The following is a 27,287-nucleotide window of genomic DNA, read 5'->3' on the forward strand; positions in this document are numbered from 1 at the left end:
AACTCTTTTGGTCTAACACAAGTTGTGGATGGACCAACACATAATCTTGGACACACCTTGGACCTGGTTATTTCTTTTGGGCTCTCAGTTTCACTTAAGGACATATCAGACATTGCTATTTCAGATCACTTTCCTGTTATTTTTGATTTTATTGCTCCTCCATCTGCTAGTAAGCCACTTGTTCCTGTCTCTCGCCGCTGTTTGGTCACCCCCTCGACAGCGGGGGACTTTGCTGCTGCCTTCATGAACTCTCAGTTTTATGCCATGAATGGACTGGTTTCTCCATTACTCCCAGATAACATCCTCTCTTCTTTCCACTCTACATGCACAGTCATTTTGGACTCTGTTGCACCGATGCGCTGCAAATCCAGGAAATCAAAATCCGACCCCTGGTTAAATGCCACGACCCGTGCCCTCAGCAACGCTGCAGACGGGCGGAGAGAAAATGGAAAAAGGACAAACTACAGGTGTGTCTGGGTTTTCTGAGGGACAGTCTAACTGACTATCAGAAGGCTGTGAAGGAGGCAAAAGCACAATATCTGTCTCATATTATTTCGAGCAGTTGTCATCGTCCCAGTGTGTTATTTCAGACTATAAACTCAGTTGTAAATCCACACACCTCTGTTTTGTTGGACACTACAACCACAACCTGTGAGGAGTTTCTTCAGTTTTTTATTGATAAGGTTTCATCAGTCAGACAGAACGCTGATCAGAGCTGTAATGTTGAGTTGTCTGCTCCTCGTGCACATTCTGCTGTGCTCGAACAGTTTGAGCCCATTTCTTTGCATCTCTCGCTGATGTTGTAAAACACATAAAATCTACAAGTTTCCTTTTGATGTTGTTCCAGCTAAGGTGCTGAAGGAGGTTTTTAATACTGTTGGGGCGGGTCTCCTAACTTTTATCAATGCTTGCCTTAGATCAGGGTCTGTTCCAGCTGCTTTTAAACATGCTGTGGTTCGACCTCTTCTTAAAAAACCTCACCTGGACTCATCAGTTTTATCCAATTTTAGACCTGTCTCTCATCTGCCATTTCTATCTAAGGTTTAGAAAAGGTTGGCTTTTACAGTTCCAATCATTTTTAGAAGACAATCTCATCCTTGAAAAATTCCAGTCTGGGTTTAGATCGTGGACACAGCACTGAGTCAGCACTTTTAAAAGTTCATAATGATATTACTCTGTCGGTGGATGCAGGGAATCCTGCTGTGCTGGTTCTGTTGGACCTCACAGCAGCCTTTGATACTGTGGATCACACAGTACTTGTTTCCCCGGTTGGAACATTTTATTGGCATTCATGGTACTGCACTTGAGTGGTTTAGATCATATTTGGCTGAAAGGAGCTTTTCTGTCATGATTGGGGACCTTTCCTCATCACTGCTCCTCTGTGCTGTGGAGTGCCGCAGGGATCTGTCCTTGGGCCGATTCTATTTTCTTTGTACATTCTGCCATTGGGTCAATTATAACCCAGCACAATTTGTCCTTTCATTGTTATGCAGATGATCTGCAAATCTATCTGCCTGTGAGGACTAATGGGAGTGATGCTTTGTCATCATTATTTAATTGTATTCGTGATGTAAAGCAGTGGCTGTCCGAAACTTTCCTTTACCTGAATGATGGTAAAACTGAGATCATGGGTTTGAGCGCACTGGCATACCAAATGTGGTAACACCAATTTTGGTGCTTTGGCTAACTATGTAAAACCAGCTGTCAAGAATTTGGGAGTGATATTTGACAGCTGTTTGAGGTTCGATCAACAGATAAATTCTGTTGTCAAAGCTAGTTTTTTCCAACTTCGCCTCTTGGCTAAAATAAAGCACTTTCTCAGTAGACGTGATCTTGAGACAGCTATTCATGCTTTCATCAGCTCCAGACTTGATATTGTAATGCACTTTATGCGGGCATTAATCAGTCGTCTCTGCGCGTCTCCAGTTGGTGCAGAATGCTGCTGCTCGTCTTTTGACAAACACTTCTAGACGTGAGCATATTGCGCCCATCCTATACTCACTCCACTGGCTTCCAGTTCGTTTTAGAATTGATTTTAAATTTTAATGTTTGTTTTTTAAGCTATTTATGGCCTTGCACCTCCCTACTTGTCTGAAATTTTAACTTTGCGCACCTACAGTAGGACGTTAAGGGCGTCTGACCAGCTTTACTTAGATGTTCCAAGGTCAAGATATAAACGCTGGGTGATCATGCTTTCGCGGTAGCTGCCCCACACTGTGGAATGAGCTACCTCTTGAGTTACGTACTATTCCTGACCTAGCACTTTTAAATCTAAGTTAAAGACTTATTTATTTAAACTGGCTTTTAACACTTAGTGGGGAGGTGACATGTTCTGTTATTTTATGTTCTTTTTTATGTGTTGTTTTAAAATTTTATTTTATATGTGTTTTATTTGTAAATTTGTGTTTTTAATGTTAAGCACTTTGGACACCAGTCGGTGCTGTAAAGCGCTTATAATAAATGTTGATTGATTGATTGATTGATTGATTAATGATGAGAAACCGGAATATTGGACCTTAACCCGAATATTACGGCATGTAAACGTAGTCACTTACTCACTTACTCTCTCAATTTCCTCCATGCATGTATGATAACTTGAAACCCTGCAGCAAGCACAGACATGCCCACGCAGCAGACCAGTATGTGGAATCACAAAAGCCAAGACAAACTTTCTGTTAGGTTGGTGCGTCAAAGTTCAGATAATATTCTCATACACACTTTAATGTGGAAATTTAAAAGATACCAATATCTATTGTTTTTGAGTAATTGTATTAACAGGAGGGATCATATTCATTCATCTGTAAAATAAACCAAATATATAATCTATAATATTCCTTCAGTCATGGACTGTATAAGGAATCAAGCTTATGTTTTATGCAAAGTCTGGGAAATTCTAATACAAATTTATCTATATAAGGCAGATAAAAACAGATTTTGCTATCTCCACATGTTCCACATAAGATGACCATAATTCACTTTTGGCCAAAAATCTTCTGGCTTCACATGGAACACCGCTATCCCATCCTCACTGCCAATAATATAACATACAGCTTCTCACTGATGCAGCTTCAAACAAACTGCACAACTTTCACAAGCATTAGTTACAAAGAAGCAATCCCCAAAAAACAGCACAGCACACACCCCTACACTCACCCCAGGTGTATCTCATCCAGCAGACAAGTGATGCATTCACAGAAGTTGGAAATCACAAAAGTAGCAATCACAGATCAGGTCAAAATACACACATCAGTACATGACACATGTGACCCTTTAATGAGAGATAACACACATCAGTCAGCAGATGTATGTTCCCTAAACTCTTTCTGTTGCTGTAAGATATATTTAATATATTAAATCCCACAACAAGACGGTCTAAACAAATGAAGTTCAGGAGACACCATCACTGGAGATCATCTGCCCCCCTGCATGTTTTCCATGTCTACCTGCTGCAGTCACAGCTGATTACTCAAGCTTGTCTGGTGTTTCTTAGCGCTGATTACTCAAGCTTGTCTGTGTTTCTTAGCTCCGGATTGGCTGAGCACACCCAGTGTAGTTAATTAGGAATAAATGGAGCAGGAACAGCTGGAAAACATGCAAAGGGAGGTGATCTCCAGGAGCAGGGGTTACGCCTCATGTCAACATAGACAGCATCCATAATATACAAGATTCATGGACTAATGCTCAATGCAAAGAAATGCATTTCTTTTAAGTTGACCACAGTAGCCAAGAGAGGCTGTTTCTGTCTTCACATCATCCAGTTGTGCAGGAAATGCACACAGACCACAATAGAAACAAAAAGTAGAAAAAACAATTCATTTCTTACCACTGGAAAAAGAATGAATATTCATGATGTGTTAAAGTTGCTAAACTATTTTCTTTTCATTCCAAATACACTCTTTCAAATCACAGAGCGCATTTCTGCAAAGGCTGTGGCTATTCTATGGGATTGCAAACAAAGACCTCTGCGTTGTTTTTGCATCTGTACGGTCTCGTGGGGAATTTCTGACCTTATTTAATGTATATTTTACATTATGTCTTAATCAAACATGCCCCAATCACTCTTATATTTGAAGGTTAGGTGCAGACTGGCACTCACTATCACCTGACAAAGTTTAATCAGGACCTGATCCAGATTATAGATTTTGTGGCCATTTAATTTAATATTGAAAACCCCATTTATGTATATTTTACATTATGTCTTAATCAAACATGCCCCAATCACTCTCACATTAGAAGGTGAGGTGCAGACTGGCACTCACTATCACCTGACAAAGTTTAATCAGGATCTGATCCGGATTATAGATTTTGTGGCCATTTAAATTCAACATTGAAAACCCCATTTAATGTATATTTTATATTATATCTTAATCAAACATGCCCCAATCGCTCTCATATTTGAAACTGAGGTGCAAACTGGCACTCCCTAACAGTTTGATCAGGATCTGATCCAGATTGTGGATTTTGTAGCTATTTAAATTTAACATTGAAAACCCCATTTAATGTATATTTTACATTATATCTTAATCAAACGTGCCCCAATCACTCTCAGATTTGAAGGTGAGGTGTAGACTGACACTCACTATCACCTGACAAAGTTTAATCAGGATCTGATCCAGACTGTGGATTTTGTGGACATTTAAATTTAACATTGAAAACCCCATTTAATGTATATTTTACATTATATCTTAATCAAACATGCCTCAATCACTCTTATATTTGAAGGTGAGGTGCAGACTGGCTGTCACTCTCACCTGACAAAGTTTAATCAGGACCTGATCCAGATTGTGGATTTTGTAGCCATTTAAATTTAACATTGAAAACCCCATTTGATGTATATTTTACATTATGTCTTAATCAAACATGCCCCAATCACTCTTATATTTGAAGGTGAGGTGCAGACTGGCACTCACTTTCACCTGACAAAGTTTAATCAGGACCTGATCCAGATTATAGATTTTGTGGCCATTTAAATTCGACATTGAAAACCCCATTTAATGTATATTTTATATTATATCTTAATCAAACATGCCCAAATCACTCTCATATTTGAAGGTGAGGTGCAGACTGGCTGTCACTATCACCTGACAAAGTTTAATCAGGACCTGATCCAGATTGTGGATTTTGTAGCCATTTAAATTTAACATTGAAAACCCCATTAATGTATATTTTACATTATGTCTTAATCAAACATGCCCCAATCACTCTTATATTGAAGGTGAGGTGCAGACTGGCACTCACTTTCACCTGACAAAGTTTAATCAGGACCTGATCCAGATTATAGATTTTGTGGCCATTTAAATTCGACATTGAAAACCCCATTTAATGTATATTTTATATTATATCTTAATCAAACATGCCCCAATTGCTCTCATATTTGAATCTGAGGTGCAAACTGGCACTCCCTAACAGTTTGATCAGGATCTGATCCAGATTGTGGATTTTGTGGGCATTTAAATTCAACATTGAAAACCCCATTTAATGCATATTTTATATTCTATCTTAATCAAACATGCTCCAGTCACTCTCATATTTGAAAGTGAGGTACAGACTGACACTCACTATCACCTGACAAAGTTTGATCAGGCTCTGATCCAGAATGTCAATTTTGTGGACCGTTAATGAATTTAATATTGACAAGCCCATCTGATGTACATTTTGCATTATATCCCAATCAAATGTGCCCCAATCACTCTCATTTGTGACAATGAGGTGCAAACTGGCACTCTCAATGAACAGACTAATTGATCCACATCTGATCTGTATTGCGGATTTAGTGGATATTTGATTTTAACATTGAAAAGCCCTTTTGATCTATATTTTGTATTATATTTTACAATATGAAAAGCCATGTTAAACAGGGCTTTGACACTGAAAGTTTTTTCCAAGGTAAAAATTTGTGGAATTGGAAACTAGTGTTGGTGGAGGTGTGCGCTCTACGAGCACGATGTCCTGGTTTGTTTGTTTGTTTGTTTTATTTTGTTTTTTAATTGAATTGCCTTTCAGGTGTGCCAGTGAATACAGACCTCATACTGAGACTAATTCAGTCCTGCTGTTGTGTTCCCTCTTTAGCTGTAGTGTGACAGAATAATTAATACAAGATAGCAGTTTTTAATCTCCATTTAAAGCGTACAAATAGCAGCTCTTCTGATAGCTGTAATCATACCGCTGTAGAAAACGTATTAGCATAAGAAAGCTTCACACCATCATGATTAGCATTTCATTGCCACATTAACCAGATAATGAACTGCACTAACCACATGTTGAGCTGTTTTAATGTGTTCCTGCATGGACTGGAACACATGGCGCCCGTTGAGGGGGGGGTCCTGTTGTGTGTGGGCCGCCAGAAGAGGAGGTACTGCTGGCCCACCACCAGTGGGCGCTCTGCCTGAAGTGCGGGCTTCAGGCACGAGAGGGCGCTGCCGCCATGGACACAGCCGTGGGTGACAGCTGTCGCTCATTACCTCTTGACAGCTGTCACCCATCTACTCAACATCATCTCACTCCATAAAGACCAGACGTCATCTCCACCTCGTTGCCGAGATATCATACTTCATTGGAGGTAATATCCTCAGCCTTTTGTAAATCTGTTTATTGTGAGTGTTTGCAGGAGAACCGGTCGTTTTTGAGGAGGGCTGTGCAAGACGGCGCTCCTTTTCAGCTGAGACCGCTGCAACGCGCTGAGTGTGAGGTGGAGGTGGCATTCCCACCGTTATTGTTACTGGGTGTACACACACCCACACTTGACTGTCTTTGTTCTTCACCAGCAGTACCAGATCCGACAGTCGGGGACGGTGATCACCTGGGAATTCGGGACTTGGCGGCTCCAGTATTCACCAGGTTCTGGGGCGGCGGAAATCGTGTGGTTCCGGCTCTCCTCAGGACAGACGTCTTCTATCCTCGAGCCTGCCCACACGTCACCTTTGTGTATTGACTGTTGTGATATTCTGAGATTGTCTGTATGTTCGTTGTGCACATTCACAACATTAATTGTTATATTTTGGCTCATCTATTGACCGTTCATTTGCGCCCCCTGTTGTGGGTCCGTGTCACTACACTTTCCCAACATGTTGAGCATGTTAACAACCAGGTCAGGAGTGGAAGCGGGTGCTGGTGCACATCTGTCACATTACAGAATTGCCCTGGGTCCTGCTTGGCAACCACTGGTCAGTTACCACTTCTGTAATGTAGCCTTCTTTCTGCTGCAGCCAAATACATGAGCATTCTATTGGCCTTTTTCAGTTACTGGGGTCCTCAGTGCTGAGGCACCTGCATGTTGGATACTCAGAGAAGTGGACCACATGGCATGTGTCATACCTGTCGTTCCCTTGCGATGCACATCATTAACCTTTTCTGACTCTCCCTAAGTAGATTTTATTTTGACACCAAGTCATTCCAAAACTACCCAAGAATCCTGCAAACAAGAATAAGTGAGTCTCAAAGCCCATCAGGCTAGTCTTTATCCCCAAATACCATAGCACAAAGCAGATGACAGTCTACAAGTCACCCTAGACACAACACCTGTCCATTGTGGGTTTCTTCCCCACTCAAAGCTAGTACCCAGCTGGGTGGAGTGATGCAATGCAGAAGAAGTGTCTTCTTTATAGACATAGACAGGTAGCCTGACGCACAACACTGGAATCAAAATCTAGTCTATATATTGGTAGTCCAACTCCTCTCCCACTAGGATGACCAGATGTTCCACTTTGTGCGAGATGGTCCCGCAACCCCTAACTTGAGCAGATAAAATCAGCAGTAATCGATTACATTTATCGCAAAACTAATAGCAATACCACAAGCATTGGCAGCAGTGACAGATAAAGGAAGACACTAATGAAGAAGAACTTCTTATGAAAGTTAGCAATCTAGGTTTGAATCCCAGACAACTTCTGAAATATTTACAAATCAGATGACTTTTAAGGCAGCACGGTGGCTTAGTGGTTAGCACTGTCGCCTCATAGCAAGATGATCGTGGGATCGCTTCCCACCTGGGGCCTTTCTGTGTGGCATTTGCATGTTCTCCCCGTGTTTGCATGGGTTCCCTCTGAATCCTCCAGCTTCCTCCCATCTCCAAAGACAAGCAGGTGGATTGGAAACTTTAAATTGACCATAGGTGCAGGTGTGAACGTGTTTTCCCATCTATATATGTCCCTGTGACAGACTGGCATCCTGTCCAAGGTGTACTCCGCCTCATGCCCTATAACTGCTGGGATAGGCCCCAGCCCCCTGTGACCCTTAATTGGAGTAAGCGGATATAGAAAATGGATGGATGGATGACTTGAATGTATATACCAATTCATGCCACTTGGAGGCACTGTTGCATACAGAATATAAGATTGATTTCTTTGCTGTGTATCACTTTACATTTTTGCTACATGATAACATTACATGTACAATATTTGGGTGTGTATCACCTGGCTTCTTTTGCCTTTTGTTTCTCAGCTACAGATGATCCATTTATATAGTGATAAACAAGAATGCAAAAAAAAATGGATTGGTCATTTTGGAATTTTTCTACTAGCTTACTTTAATGAGAGACATTTGTAACCCATATTTAAAAATAGCTTTACTGCACTGCTGTACTGATGCTTTTATTTTGAAATAAATGGTGTTAGTTTCCTTTTGATTTAATATAGAGTCGGGGGGGAGGAGGAACGTTAGGAGCGTGCACACATGAACGAGCACAAAGGAATGCCACAAATGTGATGGAGGGTACAGCAGACAAATGGGAACAAACCACAGACCAAGCCAAAAGTTTTTCCATTGTTTGGGGAAAGCTGGTTATATTTTGTTAATGTTGAATAAGGATTTGGTGAGTCGAAATTATTTTTTTACTTCTTTATCTGTCCACTGTGTTCCTGAACAACTATCTCTTGGTGCAGCTACTAAGTTAACATGTTGTAAGCAAGTTTATAATTATCTGTTCATGTTGTTGTGTAAAATTCTTTACTAAGTTAGCAGCAGGGTTGCACGAGGTACTTAGGCCTCGTGGCAGAGCATGTGCACGCCATTACAGCGCACGCTCTCTGAACATTGCTGCCATGGCAAAACTGACCTGTATGTCGGTGCTGTACATGAAAACTGAATGTCTGCACGCTGCACTGCTGTATTGTCGAGGAGACTCAGGACAGAGTCCTTGATCACTTGATGTGAGCCTAAGTGTTGGGAAAGTGTAGGAACACGGACCCACAACAGGGGGCGCAAATGAACGGACAATGGAGTAAGTCAAAATACAACGCTTTACTGTTGTGAATGTGCACAACGAATACAACCAATTACAGAAATGGACAACAGTCAATACACAAAAGTGTCGTGTGGGCAGGCTCGAAGATAGGAGACGCCTCTCCAAGGTAAGACCGGAACCACACGGCTTCCTCCGCCACAGGACCCCGGGAATACTGGAGCCGCCAAGTCCCGAACTCCCAGGTGGCCACTGCCTCCGCGTGTCGGACCTGGTACTGCTGGCGAGGGAAAAAGAACAGTTAGATGGGGGCGCGTTTGCACCCAGAACTCCGAACGGCAGGAAAGGTACCTCCACCTCTCGTTGGAACAGTAATCCCATAAACTAGCTCAGTCAAGAATATGTACTCTGTATGCTTCGATAAGTTACCTCTCCGGTAGAAACGATATCTCGGCGATGAGGTGGAGATGCCGTCCTGCTGATATACCCCAGTGATAATTGCCGTCAGCTGTCTCAGGTGATGGGTGACAGCTGTTACCGAGGCTGCTCCTGTGGGGCGGCGGCGCCCTCTGGTGCCTGGAGCCCGCACTCCAGGCAGGGCGCCCTCTGGTGGTGGTGGGCCAGCAGTACCTCCTCTTCAGCGGCCCACACAACACTAAGTGGTTTAGTTGTGCTCAGTTGTTTAAAAATATCTTCTTAAAAGGTTCCCAGAAAAGTCAGAGAAAATTCAAAACAGTCTGTATTTTGCTGGCAAAAGGCAGCAAAATTCAGAGTATTCAGAAACACCAGAACAGCTTTGATTTGCACTGGTTTGCAGTCATCTTAAATATTTTGAACAAGGCAATTCCTCCACCCCAAGTGGTGGCCTTTCTAAACAGAACAAATCTTACCCCAATGAAAACAGCTGTTACTGGTTTCATTCTTCAAGAAGTACCCCAGGTTTGATAAGATCACTTCAAGAATTACCTAAGTTATGATAGGATCACTCCAAGAGATACCCAGGTGTGATGTGATCACTGCAAGAGATACCCAGGTGTGGTGAGATCACTCCAAGAGAAACCCAGGTGTGATGTGATCACTCCAAGAGATACCCAGGTGTGGTGTGATCACTCGAGAGATACCCAGGTGTGGTGTGATTACTTCAAGAGATACCCAGGTGTGATGAGATCACTCCAAGAGATACCCAGGTGTGGTGAGATCACTCCAAGAGATACCAGGTGTGATGTGATCACTGCAAGAGATACCCAGGTGTGGTGAGATCACTCCAAGAGAAACCCAGGTGTGATGTGATCACTCCAAGAGATACCCAGGTGTGGTGAGATCACTCCAAGAGATACCCAGGTGTGATGTGATCACTCCAACAGATACCCATGTGTGATGTGATCACTCCAGGTGTGATGTGATCACTCCAGGAGACACCCAGGTGTGATTGTATCACTCCAAGAGATACCCAGGTGTGATGAGATCACTCCAAGAGATACCCAGGTGTGGTGGGATCACTCCAAGAGATACCCAGGTGTGGTGTGATCACTCCAAGAGATACCCAGGTGTGGTGGGATCACTCCAAGAGATACACAGGTGTGGTGGGATCACTTCAAGAGGTACCCAGGTGTGATGTGATTACTTCAAGAGATACCCAGGTGTGGTGAGATCACTCCAAGAGATACACAGGTGTGATTGGATCACTCCAAGAGATACCCAGGTATGATTGGATCACTCCAAGAGATACCCAGGTGTGGTGAGATCACTCCAAGAGATACACAGGTGTGATTGGATCACTCCAAGAGATACCCAGGTGTGATTGGATCACTAAAAAAGATACCCAGGTGTGGTGTGATCACTTCAAGAGATACCCAGGTGTGGTGTGATCACTTCAAGAGATACCCAGGTGTGGTGTGATCACTTCAAGAGATACCCAGTTGTGGTGTGATCACTCCAAGAGATACACAGGTGTGGTGTGATCACTCCAAGAGATACACACAGGTGTGATTGGATCACTCCAAGTGATACCCAGGTGTGATTGGATCACTCCAAGACATACCCAGGTGTGGTGAGATCACTCCAAGAGATGCCCAGGTGTAATGAGATCACTTCGAGACATACCCAGGTGTGGTGAGATCACTCCAAGAGATACCCAGGTGTGGTGAGATCACCCCAAGAGATACCCAGGTGTGGTGAGATCACCCCAAGAGATACCCAGGTGTGGTGACAACACTTCTTGGACAATCCCCAGACCTGAACAGTTCAACTCTGAAATTTATCCTTCCTTCAAAAAGACAAATTACACTATGTAACAAATTTTTATTTTTGTTTTGTTCCTGGGTACACAGTGTGTTTTCCTAACCTGTTATGCCTTAAATAAATAGAAAATAGCTGTTATTCCACAGAAATTTTGCTTCTGTGATCAGGACAATGATATTTTGAAATGTGTCTGTTTTCAAGAATATTCTCGATTCGCCTTCACTACTACTGAGTAGTCTTCTAGAATATTCTTTAACTGCTAGAACTGTCCAGAATTTTCTAGAAGTTTCCAGAATTATCTAGAAATTTCAAGAAACTTTTAGAACATTCTAGAACGTTAAAAAAAAAAATCAAAGTTTGTGCTGAATGTAGTCATTTTTCCATAGACTTTAGACACAAGCAGTTGAAATATAACAGAAGCCAGGAACAAAAATTGTGTTACATAGTGTTATCATCATTTTTTTTTTACCAGCATGTATGATTTTAATGTGATTTTTCTTTTCTTTAAAATTAAGTGCTTCATTCAAATTACACCCCTAATGTCAAATTCTGCCTTCATGGTTTCTTTTAATGAAAACATACATTTTTCACACAACATACAGTATGTTTTGGTATAAAACATCTGAATATATTTGGTGTGTTTTCCTAAATGCTATTATCCAGTCAGTAAAAAAAAGGAGTATATGCTTTATCCTTCTACACATCTGTTAAATGTTATCAGTAATAAACAACATAACCATCTTCTGGCATTTGCATATCATCATAACACGTTTGTTATTAGCACATCATCTGTCTTTGGTAAAAACTGCATTATAACAGACCAGGTTTATGGTTCATGGTGGCTGCACACTCAAGCTTGGATTAGATCCCACTGGTGAGCCACCCATTGGAGCTTCCCTGCTGAAGCACTATGTTTCTGTGGTCTTCCGTACCAATGATCTAGGACACGAACACTGTTTCTGTTCTTCTGAACTGCGGTATGGTAAACTTTTTTCTGTCTGTGTTTTCCTCCAACATACAGAGAAAAAACTTAGATAGACGTAGATATTTTCCTCTTCTTTCAAGGACCTGGAAGTTCAGACTGGTGATGCACTGAGTATTATTAATTTATATAGCGCCAATTCATGATGAAATCGTCTCAAGGCGCTTCACACAACATAAAAAAAACTGAATTAAAAATTTAAAAACACAATAAAAAAGACAACCATAAAAGAATACAAGAATAAAAACACATCATACACTAATGATAAAACAGGGAAAGCAAATGAGTTTTTAAACGTGACTTAAAAGTCTCCACAGTATCCGACTGCCGAATGTGTGCCGGGAGATCGTTCCACAGAGCTGGGGTACGGTAAGAGAAAGCTCTGTGACCGGCAGACTTTTTATTCACCCTGGGAACACACAGAAGTCCAGCACCCTGACAACGCAGGGCCCAGGTCAGCCAGATAGGGAGGTGCAAGACCATGAACAATTTTATAAACTAATAACAGTACTTTCAAATCCCATCTTGCAGCGACTGGAAGTCAGTGCAGGGACGCCAAAACAGGCGTAATGTGGTCAAACTTTCTGCTTTGTGTCAAAAGTCTGGCAGCAGCATTTTGAACCAGTTGAAGACCCCTAATCCTGGACTGCGGTAGACCAGAAAATAGAGCATTACAATAGTCCAATCTAGAAGAGACAAATGCATGAATCAAAGTCTCAGCATCAGCCATAGACAGGATGGGACAAATCTTCACTATATTTTGCAAATGGAAGAAAGCAGTCCTCGCAATGTCTCTAATGTGGAGATCAAAGGACAACATATGATCAAAAATTACTCCAAGCTTCCTCACTTTATCCGTATGATGTATAACACACAAACCTAAGCTAAGTGCTAGCTGATCAAATTGATGCCGATACCTCGCTGGACCAAGAACCATAACTTCAGTCTTATCCAAATTTAAAAGTAGGAAGTTACTAGACATCCAACTTCTTACTGATGCAAGACAATCTTCCAAAGATTTTATGTGAATGAGATTACCAGCAGTTATTGGCATATACAATTGAGTGTCATCAGCATAGCAATGAAAGGGAACCCCAAAGAGCCGCAGTATATTCCAAAGGGGTGCTACATAAAGGAAAAAAAGCGGGGGGCCTAAAACAGACCCCTGTGGAACCTCAAACTTCATGTTCCTACAATCAGAGGAGGTGCCATTACACAATACACAGTAAGAACGACTGGACAGGTATGACGTCAACCACGCAAGAGCAGTTCCACTAATCCCAAAGTGATTCTCCAGCCTATTGAGTAAAATATGATGATCCACAGTATCAAGCGCAGCACTAAGATCCAGCAGCACCAAGACTGTATTGGTATCTGAGTCCATTGCTCGCAAAAGGTCATTCACTACTTTAGTAAGTGCTGTCTCTGTGGAGTGATATTTTCTAAAAGCAGACTGCAGTGGCTCAAAAAAATTATTCTCAGTAAGGTAGTCCACGAGCTGTCGTGAAACCACTTTTTCCAGGATTTTAGAACAAAATGATAGATTTGATATTGGTCTATAATTTTTCAATACACTAGGGTCGAGATTGGATTTCTTAAGTAATGGTTTAATCACTGCAGACTTGAAACATTTAGGAACAGATCCAGAAGTTAATGAGAGATTTATCATTTCCAGCACAGTCGGCCCAAAAATGGGCCACAGGCAACAGTTTTGTTGGTATAGGATCAAATAAACAGGTTGTGCTTTTAGTAGACGTCACGAGCTTCATCAGCGCGTCTAGCGAGATACCATCAAAATCTGTAAATCTGGGTAACACGTCAGTGGGCGCATCCACCTCCATAGCAGTATGTGGTGGTTGGACCAAAGCCTGCTGAGATATGCTCAACCTAATATCCTCAATTTTCTTCTCGAAATGGTCCAAGAAGTCCTGTGCTGAAAAGGGAGAGTGGCCATCCATGAATGAGAAATGCTACAGTTTCAAACAAAAACTTTGAGTTATGCTTGTTTTTATTGATCAAATCAGAATAATAGGCACGCTTTGTAGCCAGTAGTGCATGCTTATAATCTAAGACAGCATCACGCCATGTAAGGTGGAACACCTCTAATTTAAAAACTACGCCATTTCCGTTCCAAACCTCGAGCCTTCTGCCTAAGGTCACGCAAGTAACCAATGAACCAAGGCGACTGCGCCTTGGGAAGGCGTGGCCTTAAAAGAAGCGGCGCAGCCTTATCCAGTGTAGCCTTGAGCGCTGAATTCAAGCCATCCGCAAGACTATCCACTGACTGAACACTCTCCAAACCTGAAGCCAAAAGTTCAGGCAGTCTGGCTTCGAGTTCATTCATAATTGAGGGATTAATGCATCGCCGCAGAGACAGACAAGGCTTTCGGTCCACTAAACGGGCGGCAAACGTAAATGCACACCTAATAAATGAGTGGTCAGAGCCACCGAGGCACTAATTGTTGGGGAAAGTGTAGTGACACGGACCCACAACAGGGGGCGCAAATGAACGGTCAATAGATGAGCCAAAAGGTAACAATTTAATGTTGTGAATGTGCACAACGATGATACAGACAATCACAGAATCTGACAGCAGTCAATACACCAAGGTGACGTGTGGGCAGGCTCAAGGATAGAAGACGTCTGTCCTGAGAAGAGCCGGGACCACACAATTTCCACCGCCACAGAACCTGGTGAATACTGGAGCCGCCAAGTCCCGAATTCCCAGGTGATCACCATCCCCGACTGTTGGATCTGGTACTGCTGGTGAGGAGCATAAACAGTGAGATGTGGGTGTGTGCACAGCCAGTAACAAAAACAGTCAGAAGGTGGAAAGTCACCTCCACCTCTAATCACACACTCGTGCAGCTCCTGTTAAACCACCTATCTGGTTTGGGTGTGAAGCGAAGCCGTCGCTGTTCACATCAAACGCCAATCCAGCAGATAAGGCACACCACAGGAAAACGGCTGCAAAAGAGTTCAGACTATTATTCAGTATTAAGTCAGCAGAGAAGTTACCTTCACAGGTTCTCCTGCAAACACTCACAATAAACAGATTTACAAAAGGCTGAGGATATTACCTCCAATGAAGTATGATATCTCGGCAACGAGGTGGAGATGACGTCCGGTCTTTATGGAGTGAGATGATGAAGTGTAGATGGGTGACAGCTGTCAAGAGATAATGAGTGACAGCTGTCACCCCCGGCTGTGTCCGTGGCGGCAGCGCCCTCTCGTGCCTGAAGCCCGCAATTCAGGCAGGGCGCCCTCTGGTGGTGGGCCAGCAGTACCTCCTCTTCTGGCGGCCCACACAACACTAATGTGCATTGAATCCTGAATGCATTGCTGGAATCCCAACGCATCCACATGTTCCATAAATGACTTGCAAAGAGGATCAGAGGGCTTATTTATATGAATGTTAAAGTCACCATTAATCAAAATGTTGTCCGCACTAGCTGACAGGCTAGAGATGAACGCAACAAATTCATCTAAGAATTCAGAATATGGGCCAGGAGGCCTATAAACAGTGACAAAATAGCTTGACTGATTTCCATACTTCTGACCCTGACAATATGTAGTGTTCAGAATAATAGTAGTGCTATGTGACTAAAAAGATTAATCCAGGTTTTGAGTATATTTCTTATTGTTACATGGGAAACAAGGTACCAGTAGATTCAGTAGATTCTCACAAATCCAACAAGACCAAGCATTCATGATATGCACACTCTTAAGGCTATGAAATTGGGCTATTAGTAAAAAAAAAAGTAGAAAAGGGGGTGTTCACAATAATAGTAGTGTGGCATTCAGTCAGTGAGTTCATCAATTTTGTGGAACAAACAGGTGTGAATCAGGTGTCCCCTATTTAAGGATGAAGCCAGCACCTGTTGAACATGGTTTTCTCTTTGAAAGCCTGAGGAAAATGGGACGTTCAAGACATTGTTTCAGAAGAACAGCGTAGTTTGATTAAAAAGTTGATTGGAGAGGGGGAAACTTATATGCAGGTGCAAAAGATTATAGGCTGTTCATCTACAATGATCTCCAATGCTTTAAAATGGACAAAAAAAAAAAACAGACGCGTGGAAGAAAACAGAAAACAACCATCAAAAATGGATAGAAGAATAATCATAACGGCAAAGGCTCACCCATTGATCAGCTCCAGAATGATCAAAGACAGTCCGGAGTTACCTGTAAGTGCTGTGACAGTTAGAAGACACCTGTGTGAAGCTAATTTATTTGCAAGAATCCCCCGCAAAGTCCCTCTGTTAAATAAAAGACGTGCAGAAGAGGTTACAATTTGCCAAAGAACACATCAACTGGCCTAAAGAGAAATGGAGGAATATTTTGTGGACTGATGAGAGTAAAATTGTTCTTTTTGGGTCCAAGGGCTGCAGACAGTTTGTGAGATGACCCCCAAACTCTGAATTCAAGCCATAGTTCACAGTGAAGACAGTGAAGCATGGTGGTGCAAGCATCATGATATGGGCATGTTTCTCCTACTATGGTGTTGGGCCTATATATCGCATACCAGGTATCATGGATCAGTTTGGATATGTCAAAATACTTGAAGAGGTCATGTTGCCTTATGCTGAAGAGGACATGCCCTTGAAATGGGTGTTTCAACAAGACAATGACCCCAAGCACACTTGTAAACAAGCAAAATCATGGTTCCAAACCAACAAAATTAATGCCTCGCAGATGTGAAGAAATCATGAAAAAACTGTGGTATACAATTAAATACTAGTTTAATGATTCACAAGACTGCGAAAAAAAGCAGTTTGAACATAATTGTTGTGTGGGCCGCTGAAGAGGAGGTACTACTGGCCCACCACCACCAGATGGCCCCTGCTTGAGTGCGGGCTTCAAGCACAAGAGGGCGTCATAGCAACCGGGAGTGACAGCTGTCACTCGTCATCAGCACCAGCTGTCACTCCATCCACATCACCAACACCATAAAGGCCGGACTGCAACTCCACCTCCCCGCCGAGAAATCAGCAACCTTGGAGGTAATTTTCTCTGCTGAATTTAAACTGAATAATAGTCTGATCTCATTTGCAGCTGTTTCCCTCTGACGTATTCCTTATCTGCTGTATTGGCGTTTGGTGTGGACTGCGACGGCTTCGCCTCCACCCCAACCAGGTAAGTGGTTTATCCACAGGAGCTGTCCGAGTGTGTTATTGGAGGTGGAGGTTCTCCCTCCTTACAGAACACAGACTGTGGGATTACTGAGTGTGCGTACTCACACTCACCTGTGCTGTTTCTGTTCTCTGCCAGCAGTACCAGGTCTGACATCTGGAGACGGTGACCACCTGGGGACCCAGGACTTGGTGGCTCCGGTGTTCTTCAGATCCGTTGGCGGTGAGGGCCGTGTGGGATCCGGCTCGGTTCTGGACGGGCGTCTCCTATCCTCAAGCCTGCCCACACGTCACCCAACGTGTAATTGACTATAGTCCCAAAACTGATTGTTGTCTGTATTCCGTTGTGCACAATTTACAACATTAAATTGTTACTGTTTGGCTTATCCATTGCCCGTTCTTTTACGCCCCCTGTTGTGGGTCCGTGTTCCTACACTTTCACAACAATAATAGCTTTGAGTTTGTAGCATCAACAGCAGATGCTACTATTATTGTGAACACCCCCTTTTCTACTTTTTTTACTAATAGCCCAATTTCATAGCCTTAAGAGTGTGCATATCATGAATGCTTGGTTGTGTTGGATTTGTGAGAATCTACTGAATCTACTGGTACCTTGTTTCCCATGTAACAATAAGAAATATACTCAAAACCTGGATTAATCTTTTTAGTCACATAGCACTACTATTATTCTGAACACTACTGTATGTAGCATCATGAGCAGAGCGGAGAGTCAGATGCTCAAATGAATTATATTTATGACCCCCAACAGTCAATAAGGTAAACCTGGATTTATAAATAAAAGCAACACCCCTACTTTGCTTTGCACCATGAAACATGTGACTAAATGTGTACCCTGGTGGGCAGGCCTCATTCAGAGAAAGAACAACTGTGGGTTTGAGCCAGGTTTCACATAACCCAATCATGTCCAAGTGATGATCCATAATTAGATCGTTGATCAACAGGGATTTTGAGGACAGCGATCTGATGTTAATTAGACCCAAACTGAAGACTTCTGCCGGTTTGACAGACTGACATCTTTGAATAGGCCTGAGTAGCTTAAAGTCCACTCCACATTTTCCATCCAGCGCCCGGAGAGTGTCAGAAATTGCTGTCGTCACATCAGGTCTAGCAGTCCCAGAAGCTGCAGCGCTCTGATGACGTGGGCGCAGACGACCCAGTCCGATGGAATACAAACTTTCTCCAGGAGCCTCTGTGGACGCAGCGAAGTCGGCGGAGCAACCCAAGCTCTCTGATAGCGAGAATGTCCCGAGGAACAATGTTGTTGTTCAGGCTCTGTAGCTCAGCTGCAGAGTAGCTTAGCATCGCACTAGCCGAGGGAGTGAAGTGCGGTGTCATACAGTGCAAAAAAGGCACTAAACAATCAAAAATGGTTAAAAATGCACACTGAAGGACCAAGAACCATGTCAAGTACATACCCAAAGATTTAAAAAAAATCACACTCAAGTCACTAAAAACCAAGTTACAAATGAGAAAACCGGAGAAAAACCAGAGGAGCGGCGAACGCACAATGCCAGTCTCCACACCATGGTAAAGTATGAAAGGGAATGTCCTTTTATTTAATGTGAATACATGGAACTGTTCTGATCTTGATTAACTGTAACTTTTGTTAGGTAGGTGTTGGATGGGTAACAAAAACCCAAGTGTACTACTGAAACCAACTGAGCAAAGGAAGTAAAATGTAAATAGGCCTAACTCAGATAAACTGAGCACTAATAGAGGAACTAAGTTGACTTAGACTAAAAGAAACCCCAGGATTAAAAAAAGAAACTTGATAAAAGAAACCTAGATTTCAACTGAAGTGAGATTGAACCTAATCTTCTTAAACATCTGTGCGACAGTGATTTGCACTCGGGAACATCTTGCATGGTTGGAGCCAGAAATGGTGACTGGAAAATTGTAAATATTGTATATATGTTCTCTTTTTTCTTTTTCAATTATAAACACACCAACAGTTTTGACATCCTTTCAGTCTGTCGTCTGATTTGTTCTTTTATTGTATCCCCCTTACTTGATAACTACTCCTACGAACCCAGCACTGGTCCAAACCCCTGTGGTGCTGCACATCAGTAATAATTTAAAAGCAGACTATAAATAATCCATTGCCACTTTTAGAGATTTTGCCGTGGTGTCATGGTTCACATTTCTGGGGTGTTATTCTGTTTTCTGGTTTCTTTGAATTGTTTATTGCAGTTCTGCCTTTGTTTCCTAATGTCTGTTTAATTCTTTTATTATTATTTTCATTTTCTGCATCTACTTATTTCTTCTTCTAAGGGTCTCGATAATTTCAGATTATTTATGCCTTGCTTTGGCCTGTGTGTGCTTTGCTTGATGTCTTTGTCTCCCTGCTACTGTGCGCACTCTCTCTCTCTCTCTGTCTGGCTCACATACACACTCATCTCTACCTCCCTCTGGTGTTGTCCCCTTGTTGCAATATCTCTTCTTGATCTGTCATAGGTATGTAACATTATAATAATCACCTTGTGCCTATTTTGTAATTTGTAATCACTCCATCAGTAGTTTTGTTCATTTGTATGGTATGCTCACTTTGGTTACTTTTTTATCCTGGTTTTGTCCCTGGTTTGTTTCTGCAATTTCTCCTGATGCTACCCAGCTCATCTCCAGTGTGTGTTTCCCCAGAAGCTCTCTTTGCTTTGATTTCTATTGTGTTCACCCAAGCTCTTGGACTCCCCCCAACCCGGTAATTAGAACTCTTCATTTTGTACATCGCTGTCTCCTGTACCTTGTGTGCCTGTGAGTAGGTCCTTTTCAGCAGTTATCAACACTGTGCTATAAATAACAGCATCAGCTACATAAAGGTTTAACTTTGTTGGATTTAATCCTACACCAATCACTTGCCGAAATAGAAAATATAATTGGTCTCAGAAGACATCCTTGAGGAACACCGGTCTTTAGTATTAGATGTGCAGAGTTATAACTCTCTACAGACACACTGAGTTTTCCTGTTAGAGTTTCTTGTTAGATTGTCTGTCTGAAAAACAATTTGTCACAGTTCAGCGAAACCTATACACTTATGGTTCCAGCCAGCAGCCCGTTTGGCCATGGTTTTTATCACATCTTTTGGTTTTCAGTTGTTTGTGAATTTAAGTATTATAATATTCTGTATGTATTCAGTTGTTTCATTCTTTATGAAGTATTATTTGTGTACGTGTCCATTAGTCATACTTTCTGTGTAGGTTCATCTCTCTGTGATCTGGTCCCTCATGTTCCACCCCTGCACCCTCATCTGTCTGTAGTGTTTTCCATTGCACTCACTTCATATGTTTGAGTTTTCACATTGCTTTTTATTTTCATTTGCATTCCTTCATATGTTGAGTTTTCACATTGCTTTTTTTTTCATTTGCATTCTTTCACATGTTTGAGTTTTCACATTGCTTTTCTGTGTTTACTTATTAGTCTTTGTGTTGTGTTCACTCACTTCTATTATGTTGTTTTTCACTCTTGCACTTTATCACTCCTGAGTTCTGTGTTTTGTGATTTCTCCTCCTCTTCAGTTATTGTAATTTATTGTCCTTTGCTCCTCTTGTTCCATTTATTGCCATGATTATACTTAACACTAGGTTTGTCTGTTCAGTTCTGCCATTTCCCCACACTTTCTTCTCCCATGTGAGTCTGTAGTTCCTCCTCGTTTGTCACTCACCTGGAGCCAATTCACCTACTTCATTTAAGCACATGCTTCTTTGACTGTCAATGCCACCAGTTTATGCTGTTCTGTCGTGCTCTTGTTTATGGACTTCTCTGTGAGTATGCTGAATGATGTGATAGTTTTGAGTTTTTTTGGATCTTGTTTTCATTTTAGTCTTGGGTTTTGATTTCTCTCTGTGGATCTTGTGGTACTGGGTCATGTTCACATTGTAGGTTGTTTTGGGCTTTTGTGGGATTTGAGGAAACAAATAAATCTTCTCTGCCACCATCACCAGAGAGTCTAGCTTCATGCCAACCATGGAGCCAGCCCACCTGATCAGTTTGTCCAGCCTGGATGTGTCCTTCTTAGATGTGCTGCCCCACCAGCACACCACAGAGTAAAAGAGCACACTGGCTACTACAGACTGGTAGAACAGCCACAGGATTTTCCTGCAGATGTTAAATGACTGGAAACTCCTCAGAAAGTACAGCCTGCTCTTGTCCCTTCCTGCATGGCTGGTTGGTTTAGTTGCACAGTCCAGTTTTCTGTCCAGCCACAGCCTCCACCTCAGCTCCCTGGATCAGAACTGGTCGCAGATTTGGTCTGGACTTCCCAAAGTAAATGACCAGCTCCTTTGTCTTTGAGGTGTTGAGCTGTAGATGGTTTGTGACACCAGGCAGCAAAGTCCTTGACTACGCTCCTGTAGTTCTCCTCTCTGTCATCCCTGATGCATCCAACAATGGCTGTGTCATCTGCAAACTTCTGGATGTGACACAGCTTAGAGTTGTAGCAGAAGTCAGAGGTGTACAGGGTGAAGAGAAGTGGCGCCAGCACTGTGCCCTGGGGTGCTCCAGTGTTGGGGATCACAGTGTCAGATGTGGTGTCCCTCAGCCTGACATACTGCGGCCTGTCAGTGAGGTAGCTGGAGAGCCAAGTGATCAGGCGGGGTTCCACTCGCATCCTGTTCAGATTGTCCTGGAGCACAAGGGGCTGGAAGGTGTAGAAGGCACTCAAGAAGTCTAGGAAGAGAATCCACTGTGCCGTTTCCCTTATCCAGATGCGAGTGGACTTGGTGTAGCAGGTTCAGGATGGCATCTTTCAACACCAACACCTGCACTATATGCAAACTACAGACAGTCCAGGGCGTGTTGCTGGGGTTTGAGGAAGCAGAGGAAGAACGCTCCCACGTCTTCATCAGGTGTGAAGTGAGTGCCACTGAAACTCATCCCAGTCGCTTCACATGTGGACTCAAACCTTCTCAGTGTGCATCGGAGGTCACTGCCTGATGAAGCCAACAGAACCACATCATCCACAAAAAAAAAGCAGAGATGCAACTCTGAGGTCACCAAACTGGATACACTCCGGTCCCGACTGTGTCTTGAAATCCCATCCATGAACATCATGAACAGGATTGATGACAAGGGGCACCCCTGGTGGAGCCCAACACCCACTGGAAACAGGTCCGATGTAATGCTGAAAAATGTGGACACAACTCCTACTTTGGTCATATAGAGACAAGAACATGTATTGCAGCGGTTGGGGTACCCTATACTCCCACAGTGCCCCCCACAGGACCCTCGAGGGACCCGGTCATATGCCTTTTCCAAGGCAAGTACAAAGGCAAGCGCCTGGTGGCTGGGTCTACAACCAACCTGAAAAAACAACATGGTGTCACCTCAACATGGGCATACCACCAGCAAGGGGAGTGTAAAGGGTCTGGTGTGCTGTGTTCCGGGCAGTGGACAGGGCCAAATGTCATTTGATCATTCAAAGCAGTAATAATATCATTTGTAACTGATGTAACTGTGGTTATTGTGCACAAAAAGAAACCTGACTGAGGGTGAGTTAAAATATGTTCTGATTTTTTTAAAAGGCGCTTCAGCTGTCCATAATACAAGGGATTCAAACACTTCTGGAGTCTGGAAATAGAATGATAATTGCAAGAGGGATCTCCACATTTTAATAATGGAATGACAAACACAGATGAGCGGAGGATCAACTCACAATTTAGACTGAGATTAAAAGTTGAGGCAATTGGACTGGAAATCAAAACTGCAGCTGTTTAAAAAATAATAAGGCATGCTCCAATCAGGGCCCTGCAGACTATTTACAATCAAGACTTGACAAAGCTTTGTGATGCTGTGAGGGGAGAAAGAAAAGGAGAAGTTAAAAGTATTTCTAAGGCAATTTAAGGCCGGCTCTTTAAAATCGACCAGGAGACTTGTCTGACTGTTTAAGCCTGGATTGATAAGATGCTTATTAGATGCATTGAACTTTATATTTAATTGTAATTTCACACTTTTATTTCCTTTTAATAATACAGGAAGAGCAGAAGGCTTCATAGCCCCTGCTGACATTTTAAACAACTTCCAAAATGTACCGTACAAGTAAATACAAATGTACAAGTGCCTTGGGGCAACTGTTTGTTGTGATTTGGCGCTATATAAAAAAAATTGATTGATTGATTGATTGATACCGTGATCATTAAGGTTCTCATTTATTAAATGAACGTAATACTCACTGATATTTTTTCATCAATCCAGTGCCTTTGTTCCTTAATGTCCTGTATTGTACTCAGCATCATTACTCGTTTTAGCCTTGCCCCATGCATTATCGCTTTCTCTAATAGAGGATGCAGGAGATTCATTAACCATGGTTTGCCTTTTCCACAAACTGTAATTCATCTCCGATATTTATGTTAATTAACAACAAGAAGGTGGCTTAAAAAATAATTCCACACCAATTCAACATCCGCCATGTCACAGACAAAGTTACATGTTAAAGTTACGATTATAAAGATTATAAAGATAATGCAAAAGGGCTTGCTCAATAAATGATTGTAGTTTCCTTTAAAAAAAATCAGATCTGAATTAGTCTTGGGTATTTTAGAGTTTCAATCACAGGCAACTATACAATGATCTCAGCCACCATTAATAAGTATTGCCATGGCAAAATATTCATGTAAAAGTAATTGGTCATTAATGCACGGTGGAAAGGTTGTACTAGCTATAGCCAAGTGGAGCACTGCAGTGAGCTGGATGAAAATAAAAGGTGTTTGCTCTGGTACTACTATATACCTTTAAAAAATCTATTTCTGCAAATATTTCTGTCACACCAAATCACAACATGTCGCCCCAAGGCTTTATACACAAGCAAGGTTTAACCTTTACTCATCTCATAACCAAGCACATTAGCAACCATGGTAAGGAAAAACTCCCTCTGGTGTTTTTTGATGCGGAAGAAGCCTTAAGCAGGTCAGACTCACTGAGGTGACCATCTGCTTTGGCCATGATTCATTTTTATGAGGGACAGTTGAGAGGTTTTGAGCCTAATCCAGAAAAAGTAGAGTGTGGTTCTCCATCTTTTGCATTCTGAGAAACCAACATTTCTCAACATTGCACTGAGTCAAAACTTCCAACATTCTCAAGAAATGTTGGTTTCTCCAAATGCAAAAGATGGAGAACCACACCCTACTTTTCTGGGTCAGGCTCAAAACCTCTCAACTGTCCCTTATAAAACAAAAGCATTCACACAGTATGAACCCAGATATTTCATGTTTTGTATTCAGTTGTTAATTTACATCCATTTCATTTAGGGCTCACAACACATTTCAAAAATGTGACCAAGCTGAAGACCCCCTTGCAGCGAGTGACAATGGTGAGTAATGTCAAATGGCATTTAGTCAGAAAGTCAGATAATACAGGCTCCTTTGTGACTGAAAAATAGTTCTCAGGAAAACAAGTATGGTAGGTATTCACAATAGGGTCCAGACAGACAAACAGTGGAGCAGATAAAAAGTAGGAGTGTTGGTTCAGACCCCAACTCAGCAATAACACCAGCCAGTTCAAAATTCAAAAGTCTTTAATGACTCACATGGGGAGGGTCAAAGGTTGGAACACAGGAGAGCAGTCCACAACTGGCAGCAGTGTCCATGAGGGGACAGGCAGGAGAGTGGTCAGTGAGGCAGCAAAACATGAGAGGCAGTTAACAACAAAAGTGTCCAAAGAGCAAGCAAGGGTCAAACATTCACAAGAGGCAAATAAAGGTCAGCAAAAAGAAGAAAATCACTGGAAACACAAGACATAATGGCAAGAAGAAATTAACAAAGTACAAACATTCAAACAACGCATGGGAGGAACACAGGGGTATAAATACACACTGGAGGTTATCACACAATGGATGACAGGTGAGGGTAATTATAGATAGACAACAGCTGGGGAAAGACACAGGAATAAAGTTAACAAAACACACAAGGAAACCAATACCACAAAAATAAAACAGGAAAAAACAGCTACATTAAATATAGAAACAACCATAATTTAAAAAAAACACAGGAATGAAACATAATAAAACTAGAATATACAATGACTCAGGAACTAAACTACAGAACATTTAAATAAACACCAAAGATATATAAAGATGGCACACAGACTTGAAAACCCACAGGGACCCCAGACAATATCAACATGAGGAACAGTCACAAGGTGGAGTCAGAGGACAAGAAAGACACAGATATCAAAACCCCAGGAAACTGAAAATAACACCAGGAACAATCACAAAGGGGTGGCAGAGGATAAGGATGGACAGACAGACAGACAGGGGAGGTGATGGTCTAGTGGTTAAGGTGTTGGCTTGAGACCAGAAGATCCTCAGTTCAAATCCTCGCCTGACTGGAAAATCACTAAGGGCCCTTGGGCAAGGTCTTTAATTCCCTAGTTGCTCCCGGTGTGTAGTGAGCACCTTGTATGGCAGCACTCTGACATCGGGGTGAATGTGAGGCATAATTGCAAAGCGCTTTGAGCGTCTGATGCCGTGCTATGTAGCGCTATGTAAATGCAGTCCATTTACCATTTATGATGAGCAATCGTTCAAAAGGGCACAATATTAACAATATTAACAATATTCAAAGTAGCACAGCAAGCAGATTTCTAGAATCAGTTATCAGTGTTCCGGCACAAGGTCAGCAGCACAAAGGCAGTCCAAAACCAATCTGTAGACATTAGGCAAAAAGTCAAAGGACTCAGCAGGGGTCAAAAGAGTTTAAACATTATAGTGCATTCGGAAAGTATTCACAGTACTTTTTTCCATATTTTGTTATTTACAGCCTTATGCCAAAATAGAGTAAATTCATTTTTCCCCTCTGCTCACAACACCCCATAATAACAACATGACAAATGTCTTTCTGAATTTTTCCAAATTTATTAAAAATAAATTAAAAACTAAGAAATCGTATGTATGTAAGTATTCACACCCTTTGCTCAATAATTTGTTGATGCACCTTTGGCAGCAATTACAGCCTAAAATCTTCTTGAATATGATGCTACAAGCTTGGTGCACCTATCTTTGGGCAATTTTGCCCATTCCTCTTTGCAGCACCTCTGAAGCTCCATCAGGTTGGATGAGGAGCATCGGTCTACAGCCATTTTCAGATCTTTCCAGAGATGTTCAATCGAATTCAGGTCTGGACTCTGGGTGGGCCGCTCAGGGACATTCACAGAGTTGTCCTGAAGCCACTCCTTTGATATCTTAGCTGTGTGTTTCAGGTCATTGTCCTGCTGAAAAAAGAACCGTCACCCCAGTCTGAGGTCAGCAGTGCTCTGGAGCAAGTTTTCATCCAGGATGTCTCTGTACATTGTTGCATTCATCTTGCAGCACCTCATCCTGACTAGTTCTACCAGTTCCTGCCACTGAAAAACATCCCCACAGCATGATGTGGTCACCACCATGCTTCACTGTAGAGATGGTGCCTGGCTTCCTCCAAACATGACACCTGGCATTCACACCAAAGAGTTCAATCTTTGTCTCATCAGATCACAGAATTTTGTTTCTCATGGTCTGAGAGTCCTTCAGGTACTTTTTGGCAAACTCTAGGTGGGCTACCATGTCCCTTTTACTAATGAGTGGATTCCGTCTGCCCACTCTTCCATACAAGCCTGATTGGTGGATTGCTGCAGAGAGGTTTGTCCTTCAGGAAGATTCTCCTCTCTCCACAGAGGAATGCTGGAGCTCTGACAGAGTGACCATCGGGTTCTTGGTTACCTGCCTGACTAATAGCCCCAAAAAACCTAAAACTAAAAACCGCAAGCAAAAAAA

At 42.2% G+C, this 27,287-nt stretch overlaps 1 protein-coding gene and 1 long non-coding RNA gene across 2 annotated transcripts in view; one reads left to right on the forward strand and one right to left on the reverse strand.

Annotated features, from left to right (window-relative positions):
• LOC117516100 (neural-cadherin-like) overlaps positions 1 to 27,287 on the reverse strand; it is a 540,129-nt gene that overhangs the window by 495,797 nt on the left and 17,045 nt on the right. The gene's annotated exons all lie outside the window — the stretch shown is intronic.
• LOC117516101 lies at positions 2,871 to 12,232 on the forward strand. Its single transcript, XR_004562304.1, has 3 exons — positions 2,871 to 2,881; positions 3,196 to 3,197; positions 12,097 to 12,232. It is a non-coding gene; the product is annotated as an uncharacterized LOC117516101 (long non-coding RNA).

Source organism: Thalassophryne amazonica, chromosome 8, assembly GCF_902500255.1.
Source record: "Thalassophryne amazonica chromosome 8, fThaAma1.1, whole genome shotgun sequence".
NCBI classification, from domain to species: Eukaryota; Metazoa; Chordata; class Actinopteri; order Batrachoidiformes; family Batrachoididae; genus Thalassophryne; species Thalassophryne amazonica.